The sequence below is a fragment of the Cricetulus griseus genome, chromosome 4, assembly GCF_003668045.3.
Source record: "Cricetulus griseus strain 17A/GY chromosome 4, alternate assembly CriGri-PICRH-1.0, whole genome shotgun sequence".
In the NCBI taxonomy this organism is placed as follows: domain Eukaryota; kingdom Metazoa; phylum Chordata; class Mammalia; order Rodentia; family Cricetidae; genus Cricetulus; species Cricetulus griseus.
The window spans coordinates 198965329-198987701 of NC_048597.1; the positions used below are offsets into that span (position 1 = coordinate 198965329).

General features: G+C 43.6%; 1 protein-coding gene across 3 annotated transcripts in view; it reads right to left on the reverse strand.

Annotated features, from left to right (window-relative positions):
* Minar1 (membrane integral NOTCH2 associated receptor 1) overlaps window positions 1-17081 on the reverse strand; it is a 33706-nt gene extending 16625 nt beyond the window's left edge. The window contains exons 1-2 of one of the 3 annotated variants that reach the window (XM_027410974.2): window positions 16439-17079; window positions 16179-16276 (exon numbers count right to left, since the gene is read on the reverse strand). The gene's annotated coding sequence lies outside the window, so the exon portion shown is untranslated. Of the gene's footprint in view, window positions 1-16178 lie in introns of all 3 variants that reach the window. The other 2 variants (XR_003484498.2, XM_027410973.2) reach the window with 2 other exon arrangements.
* Window positions 17082-22373: the final 5292 nt, after the last annotated feature.

Consider the following 22373-nt stretch of genomic DNA (forward strand, 5'->3'; position numbering starts at 1 on the left):
ATATGATTCCATTTTATTCCCATTCTGAAATATAGATCAGTAGGTCCCAGGAGTAAGATGTGGGGAGCATGGAGAAATCATCTAGAATGATGGTCGACACCTTGGTAGTTATGTTTGCAAAATACACCCATCAAGTGCATGGAATTACACGCTTAAGAGTATGAATATTACTGCATATAAATGATGCCTTAACTTAAAAATTATATAAAACTTTCATGATAAAATTAAGATACACTACTGAGTAAAGATTGTGAAAATAAGTCTGCATAAACTAAGGTCTTCCTGATGTGAAATTATGTATTCCTAGAAACTAAAATGGAAGAAGATGATGTGCACCAAAATGTAAATAGTAGCTAAGTTTGAGTTTTAAATATGGATCTCATTCTGAAACAGTACTTTCTTTGGCTGCATATCTTGTCATGCAAATTTTCAGAGCTACAGCAAAGTTGAAAGAATATTATTGTAAACACTCATGTAGCCACCATCTGGATCCTACCATTAATGGTTTACTATATTTAGTTGATCACATATCTCTACATAATCAAGCCATCTGATTTTTTATACACTTTAAAGTAACTTGCAGGAATCTATACACTTCCCCCTAAATTATTTCTAATGTCCATCACTTTTGCAAGTTCGATTGTTATTTTGATTTTGATTTTCCTATAAACTTTACATACAATGAGGAACACAAATATTAACAGTACCTTGGACAGTTTTGAAAAATATGTATGTATGCCTGTGTAGTGGCCAATGCCTATATAAAGATCTGGAATGTACCCCCTTACTGTCCCTAATACTGTTGTTATTTTATAGACAGCTTTTATTTTTCTTAATAGTTTTTTGTCTTTTCTAAAACTCCTATAATGAGTAAATATTATACAACCACCAAATAATAATAATCTGTCTTTGAACATCCAAGGCTGCAGAGGAGTGGCCTGCACAGGTGCCACTGCAATTCCTCTGCAGACTGTGCAGGAAGATGTGCAGACAGCATCTGTCAGCCAAACTCTGCATCTTGTGTCTAGCCCTGAACTCCAAGCAAACCTGGACTGCAAACATCCCCTGAAGAAAAAGCTTCCCCTGAGCCTTAGCACTTGATTTCAGTTGCCAAGGAGGCCAGGAGGGCCATCCTAGACAGCCTGCAGGACAAGGCATTCTTTGTTGCCATTTTGTTGAGCACGCTGTTTGCTTTCTGTTGTTTCTGCTGTGTTTGTAATTAGTGTGGACTGTCCCCTCTTTTCCTCCCACCACTGGCCACCTTGATGGTTGTTCTGTAGAGACCTCAAGCGGATCATGAGCCAGACATACTTCCCACACCAGCCATAGGCCAAATCAGAGTCTTCCCAAGAAAAGGAATGAAAGCTTTAGCCTTCATGTCCCAAAGTCCACTGGCAGGTGTAGGCTCTCCTCACCACATGCAGCCACCCTGTCTATGCCTGCCGTTACTGCCTTACATTCAACTGGAGAGGAGGGTGAAATGGAAGAGAATCACAGCATGAACTCATCTGAAATAGGAAAATTAAAAATCAAATCAAATTTCTGTAAGAAAACTTCCCACTGGTAAGCATAGGCACAGCTTCGGAGATGTAAAATACATCAATGACACTCACTGTGTGTTCATTTCCCTGAGCACATGCTGCTTAGAAAGGGCCCTTGAAGTCCTTTTCACCCTCCTGTGATCTCAACATCCACAAGCCAGAATCAGGAGGATAGCTGCTAGTTCCAGGCCAGCCTGGTCTACACAGTGAGTTCCAGTCCAGCATAACTCTGTCCCCTAAACACAGGGCATTTTTTAATTGCGATTGATTTTTAAATTGACATAGTCCTGGAAGGTCCAGCTCATTTTCAGCAAAAGTGATACATTTCCTCAGACAAGACTTCAATAGCAGAAGGCCATGGGCTCCTTTTCTGTCCTGAGGGCAGCTGTTCCTAATGGCCTTTTATAAATCTTAGCCTCTGCCACAAATGGCTGGAGACTCGTGGCTAGACCTTACCTTGCATGGTAAAAGAGAATAAAGTTTAACAGGTTCTGTTTCTGCCAGGAACAAGTCACCAGGAGACGGACTTCGCCCACACAGTGTCTCTGCCCTGCCCCAGCCCTCGCTTCCCTTGGATGAAAACATTTTGTGTCAGGATGTTCTAGCTTGCTAGAGGCGAGGACAACCTGTCACGCTTGGTCTTGAAGTAAATAAATGGGTATAGCTATCGGAGCATAGGACAAATGAATGTAATTTAGAGAATAGCGGGCAGCAAATGCATATCGTATTTTATGGATTTGGTGGCACAAATCGCATTCACAGCAATTTTTTACTTTAATCCCTGTAACCACCTTAAGAGACCTCCTTTGCTTTCACAATTACTCTCTGACAAATGAGGAAATGGAACCAGAGGACTTACAGGGCTGCAGCAACTGAGAACAATAAGACCTAAATCCAGGGCTGCCAAGCTGAGCTTATTCCATGCTGTGTCCACCATTTACCTCCCAGGAAAGCCCCAAGATATGGCACCCCAGAGAGGCCTTCTCAACCCTCACTGTTGCTTTGCTTGGCTAAAATGTGTCCCTGAAATATCTATCTGCAAAAATCTATTTACAAAACTAAGATTCATTATCTCCTTATGGAAGAATAAATGGTATGGGTAAGCTTGCGTCATTTAATTATTGTTATTATTATTATTATTATTATTATTATTATTATTATTATTATTATATTATCTTCATCACTATCATTACTAAAACTGACAGGAGAGGGTTAGGGAGATAGCTCAGTAGTAAAGTGTTTATGTGAAAACATGGTGATCTGAGTTTGGATCCCTAACACCCATGTAAAAAAGCCAAATGCTGCAGTGTGCACCCTCATCCTAGTGCTAGGGTTAGGAGGTAGGGGATGGACAGATTTTTGGAACTCTAGACTAGCCTAGCCCAGTGAATGAGCTCAAGGTTTAGTGAGGGACCCTGTTTCAAAAATTAAGATGGAGAATAAGAGAGGAAATCACCTAATGTCAACAATGTACATATTGCACTGGTTAGTTTATGTCACCATGACACAAACTAGAGACATCTGGGAAGAGAGAACCTTAACTGAGAAATTGCCTCTATCAGACTGGGCTTTAGCAAGTCCCAGGCATTTTCTTAATTAATGAATAATGTGGGAGGGCCCAGCCCACTGTGGGTGGTGTCACCCCTAGACAGGTGGTTCTGGGTTGCATAAAAAGCAAGCTGAGTGAGCCATGGAGAGCAAGACAGTAAGCAACACTCCTCCATGACCTCTGCTTCAGTTCCTGCCTCCAGGTTCCCTCTTTAAACTGCTTTCCTGACTTCCCCTCATGCTGGACTATGCAGTAAGATGAAATAAATGTTTCCTCACTGAGTTGCTTTTGGTTGTGATATTTGATCACAGCAACGGAAAGCAAAGAAGAATAGATGTGCACATACCCACGTGAACACATGGATACACCACACACACACACACACACACACACACACACACACACACACACACACCTGGCATTAGAAGCCTATGGGTGAAAACAGATGCATAGACTTAGGGGTGATCAAACATTAGAGAATCTGTAAGACTCCAGGATACCCAGAGAGGAACAGGAGTGAAGGATTAATGCACTGAACAGAAAACTCCCAGGTACTTTGGGTGATGACAGGAGCCTGTGTGCAATATGCAGCCACTAGCAGGTTACCTACCACACAAACAACTCTACAGAGCAGGAAAAGCATCTTCAGTTTACAAAGAAGGAAACTGAAGAACTGTTTGACAAGTAATATACTACCCAGAGAAAATATCCAAGTTGCCTGATGTCCAATATTGAATAACATGTCCAAAGCCTCCTGACACTGCACCAGATTCAACCCTGAATTAAAGGGACCAAATGTGTCCATGTGCAATGAAGTAGAGCAAAAAGGCCTCTACTGAGTGAACTGACCTACTATGTGACATTAACTTTGATTCCATTCTGCATAAAGAGCAAGACAAGCTTGCCTGAAGCTTGATGTTGGCCTTCCTATTTTCTCAATTCCAAGTTCTTTAAAGCTTTCTAATTTCCCACTGTAGAAAACCCCATCCTCAATCACACCCTTCCAGGGACCTTCATTAGTCTCATGAGTTACTGCCTCTGCCTAGATTACATATCTCTTCAGAGGGAAAATAACTAGCGGGCTAGGGACTCATTATTCCACTCTTATTAAACAGGAAGGAAGATCATAAACTCATTCCACAAGGAAGTTCTGAAAACCAAAGGTGAAGCTTCTACTTAGAGTAAATGGAAATATCCTCTCAATTCTCAAGCCATGTGACTCCCAGGCCAGCCTGCTCCCCCACCATCTCCACTCAGTACCCACCCTGTGCAATCATTCAGCCCTACAGGCCCTTTTTCTGGGGCTGGAGGATGGCCCAACTGATAAAGTACTTGTAGCATAAACGTGAAGAGCCAAGTTCAATCTCCCAGGACCCATGTTTTTTTAAGTGCCAGACACAGTGGTACATGTCTATCATCCCAGTGCCGAGGAAGCAGATCCCTGGGGCCTGCTGGCCAGCCAGTATTGCCAAAGAGGTGAGCTCTAAGTTCAGTAAGAGTTCCTACTTCAGAAAGTAGGGTAGAGAGCAGTTGACAATCTATGTAGACCCCTGAGTTTCCACATGAATGTGCATTACACAAGCAAACACAAAACTCTATTTTTGTAGTACTCAGCATGTGTACAACACTATTTGAGAATCAGCTAACACCTTTCTTTTCCTGGTGTCCATGGTCTCAGGGAGGAAATCATTCTTTAGGATCAGTGCTGGTTGGGTCTACAGTGATCATCAACAAAGTGCCTCCTTTTCCATAAATAGAAATCAGGCCCATGTGGTGACCTGACTGTTCAAAGGCACATGTGGAAGTGTGGCAGATCAGATCTTGACACCTCTCCTGTTTTTCCATACAACATGCCAGTGGTGAATGCCAAGTGCCAGGGGAGTTTAATCAAGGGGCCTCAGTCGGTGGTGAGATGGAATCCAGCCAAAGGTGGCAGGAGAAGACAATTTTGTACAGGTGGTACTATATCCAGCAGCTTAGAAGACTGAAGAGATGGGTGTTTTGAGTTCACAGAGGAAGGGACAAGAAGTGCTCCAGACAAAGGGCAAGTGGCCAAAAGGTATAGGACAACAGAGCAGAGTCTATGAGTTTTGTCAGGATGAGGAGAGGAGGAAGAAACAGACAAGAAGATGGGATTTAGTTAGGGTGTTCTGTGCTTTGGATAGATGACTCCAAAATTCAGGTACAATCACGAGTTGTACTTTTAAGAAATTATTGGGCAATGGAGCACCAAATAGGTGGAATTAGGGTCCCTTTGAGAGATACTTCAAATAGCCTGACATATGCTTGCTCTTCCAGCCTCTGCCAGGCTTATGGTGCAGCAAAAAACCCTCACCAGATATTAGAAGCTGTTGCCTTCATATAAACCACATAGCTTCCAGGGCCATGAATGATAAATTAACATTCTCTCTAAGTTACCCAGTTTCAGGTACTCCATGACAGTCGAGAGGTTCCCTAAGGCAGAATGCTGACTCCAGGGAAAGATACCACAGGAAGTAGGAGTGAGGATAGTGCCGAAGGTAGTTGCTGTGGGGCAGCTGATCACCCTAATATAGGATGCCCAAATTGGAACCCACATTCTTTTCTACCCTTCAGAGCTCTGATGTGCCTGGACAAAGGGGGAATTCCAGACTCTTCTGTTTCCCGGTCCATGGTTGTTCTTGCTATAGAACAGTCTGTGGCTTTGGAAAGGGTAGCAACCAGATGCCTGACTCCTCCGGCCCCTACCATTACACTGTGGTATCTTGTTACTTCTCAAGCCACACTCTAGCAGTGATAAAGGCTGGCTTGCAGCCTGCAAGGCCAAAGTGAATGTCCACACCTTCTCCACGGAGGTGTAAGTGCTCACACTGCCGACATTTGATCTTCATCAAAATAGAGCAGAAGAGAGATGTGATTTATGCCAAGTCTCCAGGAGTGCTGTGAGATCTCTGGACAGGAGATAATTGCCTCTGAGTATCATGCCTACACATTCCTTTAAAGGGTTAATCATCCCTCTGTCACTAACAAATCTGATGAGAGTGAACAACATAAGCCTTGAACTGAGTTAACGAAAGTCAGCTGTAAAGCATTCCTGTTAAGGCGTTCCCATATACTTTTCAAAACACAAATGAAGTAGCCACAATGTTCTCACTTCACTCAGTCATGAAAAACACAGCTCAAGAGACTTCATCTGCAGTGTGGCTGGAAATCCTGGCTTGTTGTTTCATTTTTTCTTTTCTTTTCTTTTCTTTTTTTCAGGTTGATAGTTGTTCTTGTGGTTTAATGGAAGTACGCACTCAGGAGTATAAAAGAAAGGTCTCAGTCTATAGAGATCTAAAATTTGTGATCTGCTGCTTCTTCATGCTTCCTGTTTTCCTTACAGATCTGTACAAAGGGTATTAAGGAATTGGGAAGGGAACTGCGATGCTATTTGTCTAGTGTGTCCCTGAGAAGCCTGACCTGGGCCGAAAGCCCTTAGTTTAAAATTCAAAGTTATACAGCTATCCCCAGATCTGAAGGAAGGTACATGGTAGTAAGGGGAGGGCTCCCTTGCTGACATCCTAGAAATTGGGAAAAGCATGCTTTTTTTTTTCATGCAATGCTAAACGTGCAAGAGATCAAGATGAATGCTCAGAAAACCAAAGTGGAGATAGAGCTGGAAATCATAGGAGGCAGGGAAGTAGTTAAGCTGTCCTGGAGGTCAGGGGAAGTCCTACTGTGGGGAAATGGAAGGTAAGCAGAAGAGGCTTCACAGGGCAGAGCGTAGGAACTTGGAGTATGCACTGAACTGTTCTCTATCTAGCCCAAATTACAGAATGAAAAGGGGTGAAGGTGTCTGTTAGCCAAAACAGAAAACAAAGACAATTGTCACCCTCTGCCTAGGTTCTGTATTAAACAATGATATATATAATATATATATATATATATATATATATATATATATATCTCAGACCCAAAAGTCTTTATGATTGACTTTATGTTTCTAACACATGTAGCATGCATACATACCTTATATATGTGTTTTATAAGGTGTGTGTGTGTGTGTGTGTGTGTGTGTGTGTGTGTGTATCTTTGTGTATACATAAAACAATGTAAACAGCTTAAAGACTTTTTAGTCTGAAGTTGTGGCCTCAGGGTACAAAAATTCTTAGTCTAAGGAATTAAAACCTGTTTCATGCTGATAATTTCCTTGTAGCAGTGAGAACACTAGTAAAACTGCCTTGGACAATCTCAGGATGTTGTGTGGAATCACTGTCTTAGAAGGGAAATAGTGTAATGATTTTACAAATTAATCACAGAAGAAAAATAGCCAACAAGGTGTCAAAAGACATAAAACAACTAGCAGGATTTGAAGCCCAAGAATTTCACAAAAGGGAACCACAATTTTAAAATGTGTAAAAATACTTGAAATAAATACATCACAAACGTATGTATACATACAAATAAAGAATGGGTAGCCTAATGACAACACTGAGAACATAGTATATGTTTTAGAAAATAACTAAATAGTATGTGTAGAAACAATCATTTCTTAAAAAAACAATGAACAGATTCAGTAATATGCTACTTGAGTGAAGTGAAAAATAGTGACCTGAAAGATGTACGAGAATACAGGAGAGGCAGGACTAAGAGAAACCAAAATAAAAGGTGTGAAATTGGGGCTAAAAGACATACTCAAAGAAGAAGTTTCAGAAAATGTCTAGTAGATGTTCCAGGAAAAAAGTAAGGGAAGAGCAGAAAAATAATAATGTCTAGGGATGTTCCAGAATTTACAACACAGAATTTCAAGGAGGAAAATAAATTTAAGTAAGTGCTGAAGAATATACCAAAAAGTGTTTATCCTTAGATGACTAAACACACTATATTGAAATTCAAGTATTCCAGAAACAAAAAGAAAGGTGAACTTAAAAAGTTGAATTCTAAAATTCTTAGTTTCTAAGAATAAGAACAAAGAGCAATTAGCTGAAATAAAATGTTTTGGATGCTAAAGAAAAATAAAATGTATTTAATTCTATTAGAAGAAACTATTATTTAAGAATGAAATATTAAAAAAAAAACCTCAGAGTTCATCATTCCTCAGAAAGAAATTGAATTCTGATAAATGAAACAAACATATTGTAATACTGTACAAATGTATAAAATAATTGATGATTGATTTTATAAGTAAAATGGAAAAAGGCCAGCTGAGAATTTAAACCTCTTGTGGTTCCCTTATGTTAGCTAGAATATGAAAGAGAACTGGATGATAAACTAAAGTCTTTTAGAAAACATTACAGGTGGTCATTTAAAAGGCAGAAATAAACTGTAGCAGTTAATTCGGGGGTTCTGAGCCAGATGGCAGAATTATTTCTAAAGACACGAGACAATAAATGTAAAGAGTATGAACTTGCCAGTTGAAAGACAATGACTCAAGCTGTATTTTTAAAAAGTGAAACAAAACAGCCATACGTCACCTGTAAGAGATGTATCTACAAATAAAATCACATAGATAGTAAAAATATAAAGAAAATCAGATATATCAGTCCAAAAATTCAGAATGTGGTTCATATTCACTGCAGGTAAATATCACAGACTCTGGAAAAAGCTGCCCAAGTTTTCACCTAAGCTATTCTGTCCTCTAGATATGTGACTCACATAACTTACAAGTCTCCCTGCATGTGTCTCCTTAGCTTTAACAATGTGGATGGCATAGCACCTACCTCATACGACTTAAGTTATTCTTGTAGCAGTCCTTGGCAGATGCAAGTATGCACTACAACTATATTATATTAACATAGAAAGGAAGCCTTTTAAATTCATTTTACATACCAACCACAGTTCCCCTTTCCTTCCATCCTCCTGCTCCCCACACCTTCCCCCAACCCACCCCCATCCACTCCTCAGAAAGGGTAAGGCCTAACATGGGGAGTCAACAAAGTCTGGCATATTCAGTTGAGGCCAGACCAAGCCCCTCCCCCCAGCATCAAGACTGAGCAAGACTGAGCCCATACGGAATGGGCTTCAAAAAGCCAGCTCGTGCACCAGAGACAGATCCTGGTACCACTTCCAAGGGTCCCACAAACAGAGCAGGCTACAAAACTGTTGCCCATATGCAGAGGGCCTAGTTCAGTTCCATGTAGGCACCCGAGCTGTCAATCTAGAGTCTATGAGCTCACATGAGTTTGAGTCAATGTTCGCTGTGGGTTTTCAAAGGGAAGACTTTAAATTGAAAGGTGTTTGGGGTTCAGAAAACTACAAAAAAAATGATGAAACATCTTACCAAAACAATATAATCTAAATAATTAACACAGCAAAATTCACAAAATTAAAGGAAACATGCCAAACTCATGTTCTCATCTTGAGATTCCTATAAAACACACACACACACACACACACACACACACACACACACACACACACAAAGATAGCCCAAAGAAAGAAAATTATCCTCTTAGTAAAATACTAGAAGAATGTTATAAACAGAACTCTGGACCTAAGAATAAAGTTCTTAATTTAAATTCAATTATTTTGTAGTAAAGCTCTATAGAACAGAAGCTATTTCTTTTCAGGAAAGATAATTAGCTTAAGCACTAGCATGGGTTCACAAGTAGATAAAACTATCACCAACTACTCTTTTAATAGAGGATGAGTGAAGGGGGGGAATGGACTTGGGATTACTCAAAATATGAATCCATGTATTTTTGTTTTGTTTTGTTTTTTGAGACACGTTTCTCTGTATTGCTTTGGAGGTTGTCCTGAAACTCCCTCCGTAGACCAGGCTGGCCTTAACACACAGAGATCTGCCTGCCTCTGCCTCTGCTTCCCAAGTGCTGGGATTAAAGGTGTGCACCACCAACGTCCTGCTGAGTCCATGTATTTTAAATAAATCTGAGACTAACCCTCAAAAAATAAAGAATGCATGGAGAAAAGAGGCTTCTATGTGGATCTACCACATCATCAATGTAACAAAAAGAGAACCCAAATATATTGTAGTAGTGGCATATTAAAAGGATATATAAAAGCACAGGTGGAAATGAAAATAGTAGGCTTGGGACACGGTGACAGAAAGATGTAGTGAAAGTCCTAAAAGTAAGGCTCTGCTATGGACTATGTTGATATGTGGTAAAATCAGGAGAGCTTCACATAGCCTAACTACAAGTTCCTACTCTGCTCCAATGTAAGGTCCCTTATACAATATTTCTTACTAGGGGATATGGTTCAGTTCCTACCTATTTCCCAGAAGCAGGGTTTGTCTCCCTTCCGCCTGTTTAAGTATTCAAACAAGCCAATCATGCCCTCTTGTGAGAACATATTGATATCACAGACCCTGTCACCCATAGCCCATTTGTTCACACTGCTCCCAAGTCCAACCCATGTGGCTCTGGGAAGTATGCAGTATCTACCAGGCTCCCTAATAGGTGTTTGTCAATCCCAGTTTCACATGTCACATATTCAGCTATTTGGGAATGGGCATCTTCCCTCACCAAGGGGAAGAAGAGCAGGTGACTACAACAAAAAGGTAATAAACCATAACAACCCTTTCTTTAAACAAACAAAAACCAGGCACTGAAGCAAAGACAACTTAAATTACCACCTTTGAAATCTCACTTGGGCATCTGTTAGATTACCATCTGTACTCATCTTACTTTTTAGAAAATATTCACTAATTGCAAAAAAAAGGTAAAGCCAGGCATGGTGGTGCACTTGGTACACTAAAGCAGGGTGGTCAGGAGCTCAAGGCCAATGTCAGCTTAAGTGAGTTGCAGAATATCCTGCTTTATATGAGACTCCTATGCCAACAATAAATACATAAAACTAGGTAAGTTCTCACTTACCGCCTTTTGGCTGAGACATGTTAAATGTGGAGCTAATACTAGCACTTTTGCAAAAGGTTTTACAAAGGCAAGAGCCATTGAGAAAACTGACCACACACTACCATTTGTGTTTAGTTTCCTTGTTTCATTTTATGAGGAAAGCCCTTCATGTTAGAGGAAACTGGAAATAATTATTTGTTCAAGGTAACTAATTAAGAATCCTGGTCAGTAAAGCTGGAGAAGGAAGCTCGTTGGTTAGGAGCTGGCACTGCTCTTCCAAAGGACCGGAGTTCCTTTCCCAGCACCCACACGGAGGACTCATGACTGTAACCCCAGCTCCAGATGCTCTGACATCCTCTTCTGCCCTCCTCGGGCATGAAGAATACATTCACACAGACACAAACACACATATGCATAAATGAAAGTAAGCTGTAAAAGACAGAAGAATTCTGGTCAAAAGAGAAAACAAGAAGCAGATGGAAGTATAGGTCAGGATATGGCAGAGGACATAATTATGCATATGACAGAGGAAGCATTTCAGGGCAAAGACAAGACAGTGGTTTGTTCCATAGAAATAAACGTGTCAGTGGTTTGTTGGTTAAGTATTACTGGAATAGTCAGTAAACCAATTGGTTAAAAAAATAAGTTCATCTTTATTCATGGTACATAAAAGTTGAAACAAAAAGACACAAGTTTGAGTCAAGGGTTAGATAATATGGGATTCTGAAAAGGATATTCTACAAGATCCCAGGTGCTCAAATCAGTGAGAAAGGGGCAGACCCATTTAGATAAATGAAAAGTGCTTGGTCACCTCATCTCTAGACATTTTCAAACTTGGAAAGGGAGAAGAAGAAGCTTCTTGTATCCTATTGAGAGCTCTTAAAAATTAATAAGGAATAAATAACCCAAAACAAAAATGGCCAATTTACAAAGGAAGGAAGGCAAAGGAAAAACATATACTGTCATAACAAATGAAACAGAACAGCAATTCATTAGATTATTTGATTATTTACAAACATAAGAGGCATAAAAATATTTTCTTTGTGAAGTGGAAAAGCACCAGGTCCTGTCCTGTGAGGTGTTAACCTCTGGATATGATTCAAGTTTCCCCCAAAACCTGTGTTGAAGATTTGGTCACCAGCCTGTGCTGCTATTGTGCAGAGGTAGACCCTTTAGACGATGAGGTAGAAGGCACATGCCTAACACTCCATATACTATTTCCCTGTAGCCGTCGCCCACAATGAACACATACTACTACCCAAACTCCATGTGTGCCAACTGCCCATATCCATCGCACAGTACCTACCCAAAACCAAGCACCACCATCTAGCCACGCCTCAGACACATCGCCTACCCAACACATACTACTTACCCTACCAACACATGCCACCTACCCAAACCCCACACCCACACTACCTATCCTACCTACCTCCTACCTACACACCCCACAATTCACACATACAATTACTTCTACCCCAAACACACTACCTATCCAAATACAACATATAGCACCTACCCACATCCTACGATACAACCTTCCTATATCCTGTCCCCTACACCTCTCCCTACTCTCAACCTTCACTCCACACTCACTACTTACCCACAACCCACACACCATCTACCCATACCCTTTGTACCCACTGCCTACCTATACCCTACGCATTACCTCCTCGTACTCTGAACCCACACTCCCCATGCACTGTATACCCCTCCACCTCTACTACCCATCCACAACCCACATACACATAGTCAAAGGAATTCAGTTTCTACAGCTCTGATGAATCCCCCAGCAACCTGCCCCTCATTTCTGATGGTGGCCTCTCATGCTACTGGTCACATAAGCTGACATTTGAAAGTTCTCCAGTACCTCTGAGTTTGCTGACCTTTTATGTTGGTTTCTTTTCTCGGTTACTTGTTTTAGGCTTCCTGAGATACTTAGAAAGCTACACGGTTAGCATCCTGCTCGAAATGGTGGTTTTTTTTGAAGTCTGAGAGTCATCCCAGATGCTGTATGTGGCCATCATACCACAGTAGTCACCGTGGGTTAAAATGACCGAACACAAAGTAAAAGTCAGGGAGTAAGCATACAGAGAATGGGCATCACCATGGAAGACTCTCAAGTCAGAGGGCAGTGGATCACTCACAGGCAAGCCCTGCCAAGCCAATAGAAAAGTCTGCTATGGAAGCTCTCATTAGTAGAGGGCATGGAAAAAATACTCAGGGCACCAGAAAAACCACAGAATGGTCTTGTTCAATAAATCATGTTGGAATAATGGTATCAAACCATGCACACACACACACACACACACACACACACACACACACACACACACACACCACAGTCCATTCTGAAGGCCATTCTCTAACTTAAATAAAGAATAAAAAAATTAATCAATCAACCTGCCATAGCTATATGGCATGGCTCATTCATCCCAAGAGTATCCCACTTCCATAGCACTTAACGAGAAAGGACTTCACGGGAGTCAGGGTTGGATTATAAATACCACTTTAGGTATGTCCTTGTCATTGGGTTAAGAAGGACTCAGTGCAGGTGAAAGGTACATGACACACTGACAACACTGAACTAAAGACCACAACATTCCATTTGGAATGCTCAAAGAAGGTGGCGTGCCACGTTCCTGAGAGAAGTCTTCCAGTGACTCACTGCGTTCTGAGGAGCCCTTCAGTGCTCCAAAGGGAGCCAGACACACGATGAGAATGAACAGGCTTCCTAGGCCCTCCCCCAGTTTTTAATCAGTTTCATCCACTTAAATTTTATGTAAGCTTAACACAAAGGATTCTATTCTAAGAAAGGGGGAGAAGACATCATGATTCAATAATATGGTTTGATACTCTATATACGAATATGCATATATGTGTGTGTGTGTGTGTCCAAAACCATGCAAAAAGTTAAGCATTAACCAAGATCACACAATGAATCAATGAATTAAAAGCATGCAGCTGCCTCTGCCTGCCTTATGTTCAATATCCCTTGGTTTTTTTCCCTTTTCCTTTTAATTTATACTGAGCCTGCAGGGTAAGCTCCAAAAACAAACATTTGAATGTCAGCGGGAAAAGCTAATCAGTGAGCATTAGCACCATATCCACAGAGGAATCTGGAACCTTTCCCCAGCTAGACTGAGAACAAGCACTGCCACTTGGCTGATGCAGCAAGCAGGCCTTCCCCTTGCTGCTCCTGGCTTTCACATTCCACCTCCTCAGTTACAGGCCATGGTCACAGCCCTGCTTTCTGCTTCATGTTGTCCAAGGTTTCCAAAGAGCTTGCTTGAGGGAACAGCAAAGAATCCCATACTCGTTCAGTGTGCTATGGACAGAGACAGAACCGACAACTTGCCAAAAGCACAAATATTTCAAAGGGAACGTTAGAGTTTTTAGGTGCTGAAAGACACATTAATTTTGCCTCCAGTTTTGGCCAAGGAAATGATGACACTATATATCCAAAATTCCAAACGAATACAACACTGACAATGAAACCTTTGTCTCTCTTCCAACTATTAAGTGCTATGCAACACTTTCACACACCAAATTCATCAGAAATGCAAATGAACTGTTTGATCTGCTCTTTCCCTGGCAACTGACATTTATTTTTACATAGTTGCCGAGCTATGCAAATCTACACAAATACACATATCTATGTAAATCACTATCTCACACAATAAGAACCAGACGTTCCTAACCAGACATTTAAGGTTTTTCCCTGCAGGCTCCAGTACCTAAGAAAAATCTCTAAACTGGCTGTTTTTGCAGACATGCCGGCCTTTCCCAGTCTCCCTTACCCTCTGACACAAAAAAAGAAAACCTATTCAAAGGGGTTGTACAAGGCCAGCCACCCAACTCTCTCCCACGACTCTTCTTGGAGCATTCCCTGAAATGCCCCCCCTCCCAGGCTGTCAACGAGCTGCTGTCTTGGAGCTCATTTCAGAAGGCTCCTATACCCAGAGCAAGGAACTAGCTTCTACCTGCAAGAAGACTTCATCAGGAGACATGGTAATGGAAGCTTGTTTGTAGGGAGATGGGGGGGGGGCGAGAAACCAGTCAAGTGCACTGCCCCCAACTACTCCTGGAAATTCTTCATGTCATGCTGCATAACATCACAGCAGAGTCCCACAGTCAAATCATAGTCACAGGGGCAGCTGCCAGGGTCTTACCAGCTCCCAATTAAATCACCCCATCCGTAAAAGAAAACATAAGTTCTACAAAACAGACCTGTGTCCTTTATAGCACAGGCATCTCTCCTCCTCTTGGTCTCGGCAAACGTTACTTAATTCCCACCGAAAAGACTGTCCGACCACAACCACCTCCCGCCTCGGTGTGTACAACCTTTGAAGACAGCCGCTACTTCACAAACAATGCTGTCTTGAATGCTGTTAGAGCAAGCTGTTCAAAGCCCCCCTCCCTCCCCCGGAAGCTCCTTCTACTCCTGCGGAGAGGACCAATGATTACTTTGCTGGTTTGGTGGCCCCAGAGAGTACAGGACTTGGCAGGGATGGCGGCAGAGCAGGTGGGAAAGGCTGCAGAGCGGTGAGCTAGTGTGTGAATGAACCCGGAGCCCCGCTGCCAGCCAGGCCTGGCTTGTGTTTTCTTGGCAGGTGAAGTTAACATCTCTGGGAGGAAAGACGCCCCTTTTCCGTATCAACGTGACTGGAAATCTCAATTTAAGAATGGAATTCACTGGTCGGTTCCTCTGGGGTTTGTCCAGTTCTCCACCTTACTTTGAGCCTCTGATATTCGGGTTTTTCACGCTGATAGATCACCTACTTAACCCCCACAACACCGTTGTAGGAAACGAAATGAATTCGCAACCAGGAAACAAATTCGCAACCAGGAAAACTTGCCCAGAACTCCATGGTCTTCGGCCTTGTCTCTCTTCCTTCATCCTCTTTTCCCTCCACCAGATACGGTCAAGCCTAGCACCTGCCACATGCGCGCACACATATGCATACCACTCACTCACGCGCACACATGCACACCACTCAGGAACACACACACACCACATGCGCGCGCACACGCACACCCCTTTCCCACTACAGTACCTAGCTCAGCGAAAAAAACGGTCCCCGCTCCCAGGCCGCCCGCAGTTGGGAATCCAGGGGAGCCTAGGAGGAGCGCCAGCCGCTCAGGACTTTCCACAGTGCTACTGTGCATCTAGCAGCCGGCACATAGCGATCACACACACACACACACACACACACACACACACACACACACACACACACACACACACACACACACACTTGCACACACGTGCGCTCCAGTTCCCACCGGTCTCCGGCTCCCGCTCTCCAAAGTTACCTTTGAGGCTGCTCCAGCTCTGGGCTCCTTCCCCGCGTCTCACGTGGCTCTAGGATGGTGGTCCACACAGACTCCAACCGGTGCTTCCCGAAGGTTCCCTAGCCAAAAGAGTCCTAGGTTCCAGGGCAGCCCAGGCTCTACACTTGGGGCTACACCCCTGGCATAGGGCGACTTCAGCCCCTACAGCGCGGGGTCGGGATCTGAAGCCCAGGCTAGGGTCGCGCCCGGACACCCCTAGGCAGCCGGCAGCCAGTACCCACATGCATGATGCTGGGGATCTCAGTGGCTGGGGGATGCGGCCTCGGTGTCCTGATCCAGCGCAACCTCGTTTTCTGAGGCTCGGCCAGTGCCGCCACGTCACGGGCTTGGATACCGTGGGCAGCTCGGGCCGGGAACCGGATGGCCAGAGACCCCGTTTGGCTTCTCCATCGTCTCCCGCCTGGGAAGGTGAGGCAGGCAGGACTCTCCAGCAGCGGGTGCGCGCTCCCTAGGGCGGGAGGGGCGTACCCGGGAGGGGCGCGGCAATAGAGCTGAGGGCGTGCCCTGCTGGAGGCTGCAGCCGCCTAGAGAGTGGGTGCCCGCACCCCCAGAGTCCTGAGAAGGCCCCTGTTCCTGCCCGGATTGTGCCTGCTGCACCGGGGCAAAAGCAAGCAGGAACTGGAGCTGGAGGAAGCCTAGCGGCCAAATCCACCCTCGGGGTTCGTTTCTCCCTAGTTCCAGATGCTGAAGGTGACTGCGGCCCCCAGTGGCGAAGCAGAAGCTAAGGATGTCTGCCTCTCTCCTTTTCTCCCCGGTGCACTCCGCTCGCCCTTCCAGGGTCTCAGACTCTGCAGTGCTTCGCGAGACCAGGGCAAAGTGGCCGCTTCGCTCATTGATTTTTCCCTCTTGGCCGGTGTCTGCTTCATTGGTATCCAGATTGGAGAGACTGGCGACCACGTGACCAGCCCTCCCCAAACACGCACGCACACACACAACCGAATAGATTTTCAAAAGTCCAATTGGATACATCTACATCGATCAGGACTGGAGGCCTTTCCCAAGGCACCCTGTGCTCTGCAGTGGTACTGAAACGCAGCAGCCTGCCCCTGGTGCCACCATCTATACAGATCATCTCCCTCGGCTCGGGAACTCACACCAACAGCGCTTTACAGCACAAAAACCGAGTCATAGTTTCAAACTCATGGAATCTAAAGAAAAGAAAAACCCTACTGATTGGGAAACAAATAGCTAAGGGATAGCGCCCTCTCCCTGGGTAGGCGGCTTTTCCAAGAGTGCAGCCAAATGTAGGCTCCTGGCTAGCTTAGTAACCTGTGGTCTGTCTTTTGGCCTTGGGAGGTGGTGGGGGCTGGAGGGATGCAAGTCTCCATGGCAGCTTCCTTGCTTGAGTTTCCTGCTGTGACTGGAAGCAACTGCGTTCTAAAAGTGAACCTGCTAATACATGGATCCTTTAACCAAAGCCTCTCGGGGTAATGAGTTGCCATCTAAATTTCCCCAGAATTCTGCCCCTATTACTTTAGGGCCAGGCAAAACCAAACCCATCTAGGGAGGACAAAAGCACCTGAAGGGGCAAAGCAGACGTGATGCTTATTTGATCCACTGTACCTTGCTTGCCTAGGGAGTCTAAATTTGTAAACAATAGTGTCTTGGTCCAAACATTCTGTGGGGTTAGTCAGCTTTCCATCAATATAACAAAGATCTGTTCATACAGAGAAGGCAAAGGTGGGCCTCGGGAGACAAACCCTAAGGAATAACAGGTGACCATGCTGAGCCAGGGATCCATTTGGATTGAAGAGAGCTTTGGATGCAGGGGCAGTCTTGTTGCCCTCCCTGCTCAGAGGGTAAATTGTTTAAGATCTAAGCAAACATATTTCTCCCAAGGTCAAGACTGGTTAAAAAACCAGAGAAATGAAGCAATTGGAATGGGAAGTTGGACAGCATCTGCCTGCTTCTTGGCTCTTTCACTTTTTAAATGGCTTTCCCCTTCCAACTCTTCCTAAAAGAGCACCTCATAGACCAAAATCCAGAATGAAAACACCCTAAAGCTTAGAATGGGTAAAATTTTCTCACTTGGTTCAATTGAGGAAGATCATTGGGAAGAGAGTGTTGTTTTATTTCATCTTGTTTCCCTGTAAAAGATTTTGGGAAATTTGAAATCATATGAGCTTTTACATTTTAAACAGTTTAAAGAACCTGTCGAATACATATCTCCAACCCTAAACTTCCTCAGCTCTAGCCAGATTCTGTAGATCTACCCTGAAAGTGCCTCAGGGAAATTCTGGAAATTTCCCCTGGAAAATGCTGCTTCTGTTCTATGTGACACCATACTTCTCCCCAAGGCAGACAGAGAATATGGTTAGAATAACTGCCTCCCCAAAAGAGATCTATGTGTTAAGCAGGTGGTACCCAGGGGGAGCTACCCTTGGCAGGTGGTTGAGTCTTTAGGAGGAAGGTCCTTGGGTCACTGGAGCCATGCCCTTGAAAGAGCTCATGGGATTCTGACCTCTTCTCTTTTGTGTTTTTGGTGTTGAAGCGAGCAGTCCTTAAGACGCACCCCACCCATTGTTACCCAGAGACCAGAGCAATAGGTTTCCCTGAGATTAGACTTAAGCACCCACAACTGTGAACTAAAACAAACTTTCTCTGCTATAAGTTAATTATCCCCAAGTTCTGTGTAGTGGCAGGAAATTGGCTGAGGTACACAGGTACTGGAACACTGAAGCCAGAGGTGCTCACCAAGGAATCTCTCCTGGGAAAAAGCCTGGGATTTTGCCTCCCACTACCTCCCTGTACAAACTGGACATTCTCGTGCACACACCTTTGTGTCTATCTGAGGAGAAGTGAAGGTCATTTCTCTTCACCATTCTACTTACTGTACCCAGATCATAACAAATCATTCATGAATGTTTTCCTTGGACTTATTTGAATTGGGAAATGTGTATGTCCTGTCATATAGAACCTGGGGTTGTGTATAAAAGTGATAAATCTATGGAGTCCATGAAATGTCATCATAGGTGTCCTAAGTAGAAAAACACACACAAAAGTTACACATCAATAATCACATTCTTAATTTGGATTTCTCAGAGGCTAACATCTTCCCCCATCTCTAGTTCCTTCTCACTTCGTTTTTTTCAAAATCTTTCTCTCTAATATGAATTCTAAATACATAACTATATATTTCTTCATATTTCCTTTCCTGTCCCAGCTCTACTTTCTTTCACTAATCATGTACATACTTTCTCTCTTTACTTCAGAGGAAAGATGGGGACAGAGAGAAATGAGCAAAATCAGAATTCTCCTTAGGGACAGGCAAAGGAAACCCTACTTCACACATTTTTGTCCACCATAATGAAATCTCCTTTGGGTGTGCTATACCAAGTATATTGAGTATAATAATATACTCAATATTAGAAAGGACATAGGCTGTAGCATTATTAAGCAGAGATGTTATCTTTTCTTGCATAATAACTTTGTAAACACTTGATACTGTTTCTCACTCAATCTCTCCTGAGCTTTGGTTGCTGCAACTATAGAAGTAAAACTGGAAATCCCATAGGATTGCTAAGAAGACTGCGTAAATGCATGTGTAAGCTTCATCATAGACATTCAGTCAATGTGTGTGGCAAGAGACACGAAGGAAGAGAAAGAGGGGGCATAAGAGAGATGAGAGGAGAGGGAGGAAAAATGAAGGGAAAGCAAGGGAAAAGAGGAGGCAAAAGGAGAGGGAGAGAGAGGGGAGAGAGAGAGGGAGAGGGAGAGGGAGAGAGAGAGAGAGAGAGAGAGAGAGAGAGAGAGAGAGAGAGAAAGGAGGAGAAGGAGAAGGAGAAGGAAGAAAAAAAGAGGCCCTCATATCTTGGGGATCTAGGCAAAAGCTTGAGTGTACCGATGAACAAGGGAAACCTTTCCCTACTCTGGGATGAAAGAGTAAAGTGTAGCTTCCTTTTGCCTCTTGAGAGATATCGGCTTGCTGGCTTAAAAGGTCAGGTGGCAAAATCCTAAAAACGGATTGGCGCAAAGGTCAGTGATCAACAGCATCCTCTGTTGCTCTTCGGGAAGCCCAAGAATCCTGAGTCCTCACAGCTCCTGTGGGCACCAGGATTGTCACCTGTCAGTACAGTGCTACCTGGAGCTTGCTAGCCCTCATCTCAGTAAACCTCACTAGTCCTGGATATGTCTAAGGACTTAAAAGGATATGTATTAAACAGAAAGAAATCTCAGAGATTAAGATGCTGATTTCAGATAATAGAAAAGTACCTTCTATCCTCTAGCTTAACCTCCAGCTAAAAGTGTTTTGCTATAATACCTGTTCCCAGGGGACCTTTATCACTGTCAGCAATATACAACAATGGGGCTTATGATACATATGTCTTGGATTCAGTGAACATAGTGGCTTCCCAGCCCTGGATCCTTGGCTGTTAGTCCAATGGGTAGAGACTGGTATTAGCAGTTTGCTCATCATGCAAATGAAGCACAGAAGGAACTATAAACTTCTGGTGCAGATCTGAAAATAGAACCGAGTTCTTTCCAGTACAGCATAGGGTTCACTGTGGACTCCTCCCTGAATTTTCTCAACTGTGTTCAGGTGCACATCCAGGGCACGTCCACACTATCTAGGAGCTTCCCCAAGTCCAGATGGAGACAGGTGGTGTGTAACAAGGTCAGAGGATATTTGCTATTATTAATATTATTACCGTTGCTATTTGAGACTGTCCATATTTGTAACTATCTTATTTTGGAAGAAGCTGACATTGTGAAGTGTTGATGTTTGCACTTCTGAACCTTGGCAGCAAGAGTGTGGGCAGGTGGCCTCAGCTGGCCATTCCCACTCTCCTGCTTAAGGTTGTGAATTTGAAGCCAGCAACAAGGTCTAAGTTTAGAAATTGTCCCACACCCTTGCAGTTTCTATGGTACAGTGGTGTAGAGAGTTGTGAAAGTGACAGAGCCTTAACAGTCCCTTTTTGTGGTATGGCATTGCATGAGATTTCGACCACCCTTCCCCTCCTCCCAGGTTCCTCAGTTTCTGTGCAATTTTGCAGGTTTTTTTTTTTATTTGAATTAGAAACAAGATTGTTTTACACGACAATCCCAGTTCCTGCTCCCTCCCCTCCTCTGCTACCCACCCACCCCCAACTAAAACCCTACCTATCACATATCCTTTCTGTTCCCCTGGATGGTGACGTCTTCCATAGGGTGTCATCAGAGTCTATCATATCCTTTGAATAGGGCCTAGGCCCACCCCCATGTGTCTTGGCTCAGGGAGTATTCCTCTATGTGGAATGGGCTCCCAAAGTCCACACCTATGCTAGGGATAAGTACTGAACTACTACAGGAGGTCACATAGATTTCTGAGGTTTCCTCAATGAAACCCATGTTCCTGGGGTCTGGATCAGTCCCATGATGGTATCCCAGCTATCAGTCTTGGAACCAAGAGCTCCCCGTTGTTCAGGTCAGCTGTTTCTGTGGGTTTCACCAGCCTGGTCTGGACCCCTTCACTCGTCCTTCTCTACAACTGTATTCCAGTTCAGTTCAGTCATTAGTTGTGGGTGTCTGCTTCTACTTCCACCAGCTGCTGGATGAGGGCTATCGGGCAGCATAAAAGTCAGTCATCAATCTCATTTTCAGGGGAGGGCATCTCTGTGCATTTCTTAAACTGCTTCTCCAGCCTGACTACTGATTTTTCAACTTCTGATTCCTTCCAATAAATTCCTTTGCTGCCCAAGCAGACAGAGCCAGTGCCTGATGGTGGTAACTCAGAGTCCTGCCTGCCTAGTACAGGACTTTGCACTCTTGGAAACTCTTGTACTTTGGAAACCCCAGATGGGGGTTCAGAACTGCATTCATAGGGCCACAGTGGCACCCACTGCTTCCTTCTCCATAGACACAGAACTTTGTTGGTTCTGTGCACCATAGTGTGCACCATAGTGTGGGCCACTGTACAGAGAGGCAGAAGGCTTGGTTTCCAGTCTCTATCATCTCTGACTCCTTGGGCTAGGTGCTATAGTCTTTGGCCTTCTGTTTCCTCACTTGTTCATTGAAGATGTTGTACTAGATGATCCTAGACACCTGTGCTGCTCTGAGGTTTAAGAATCCTGGGATGTATAGAGGAGAGTCCTCAAACATCCAAGCTTCTAGCTTTTTACTATCCAATGAGTAAGGCTTCTTGATGAACTACCATGATGGAAAGATAAGGATGAGGGA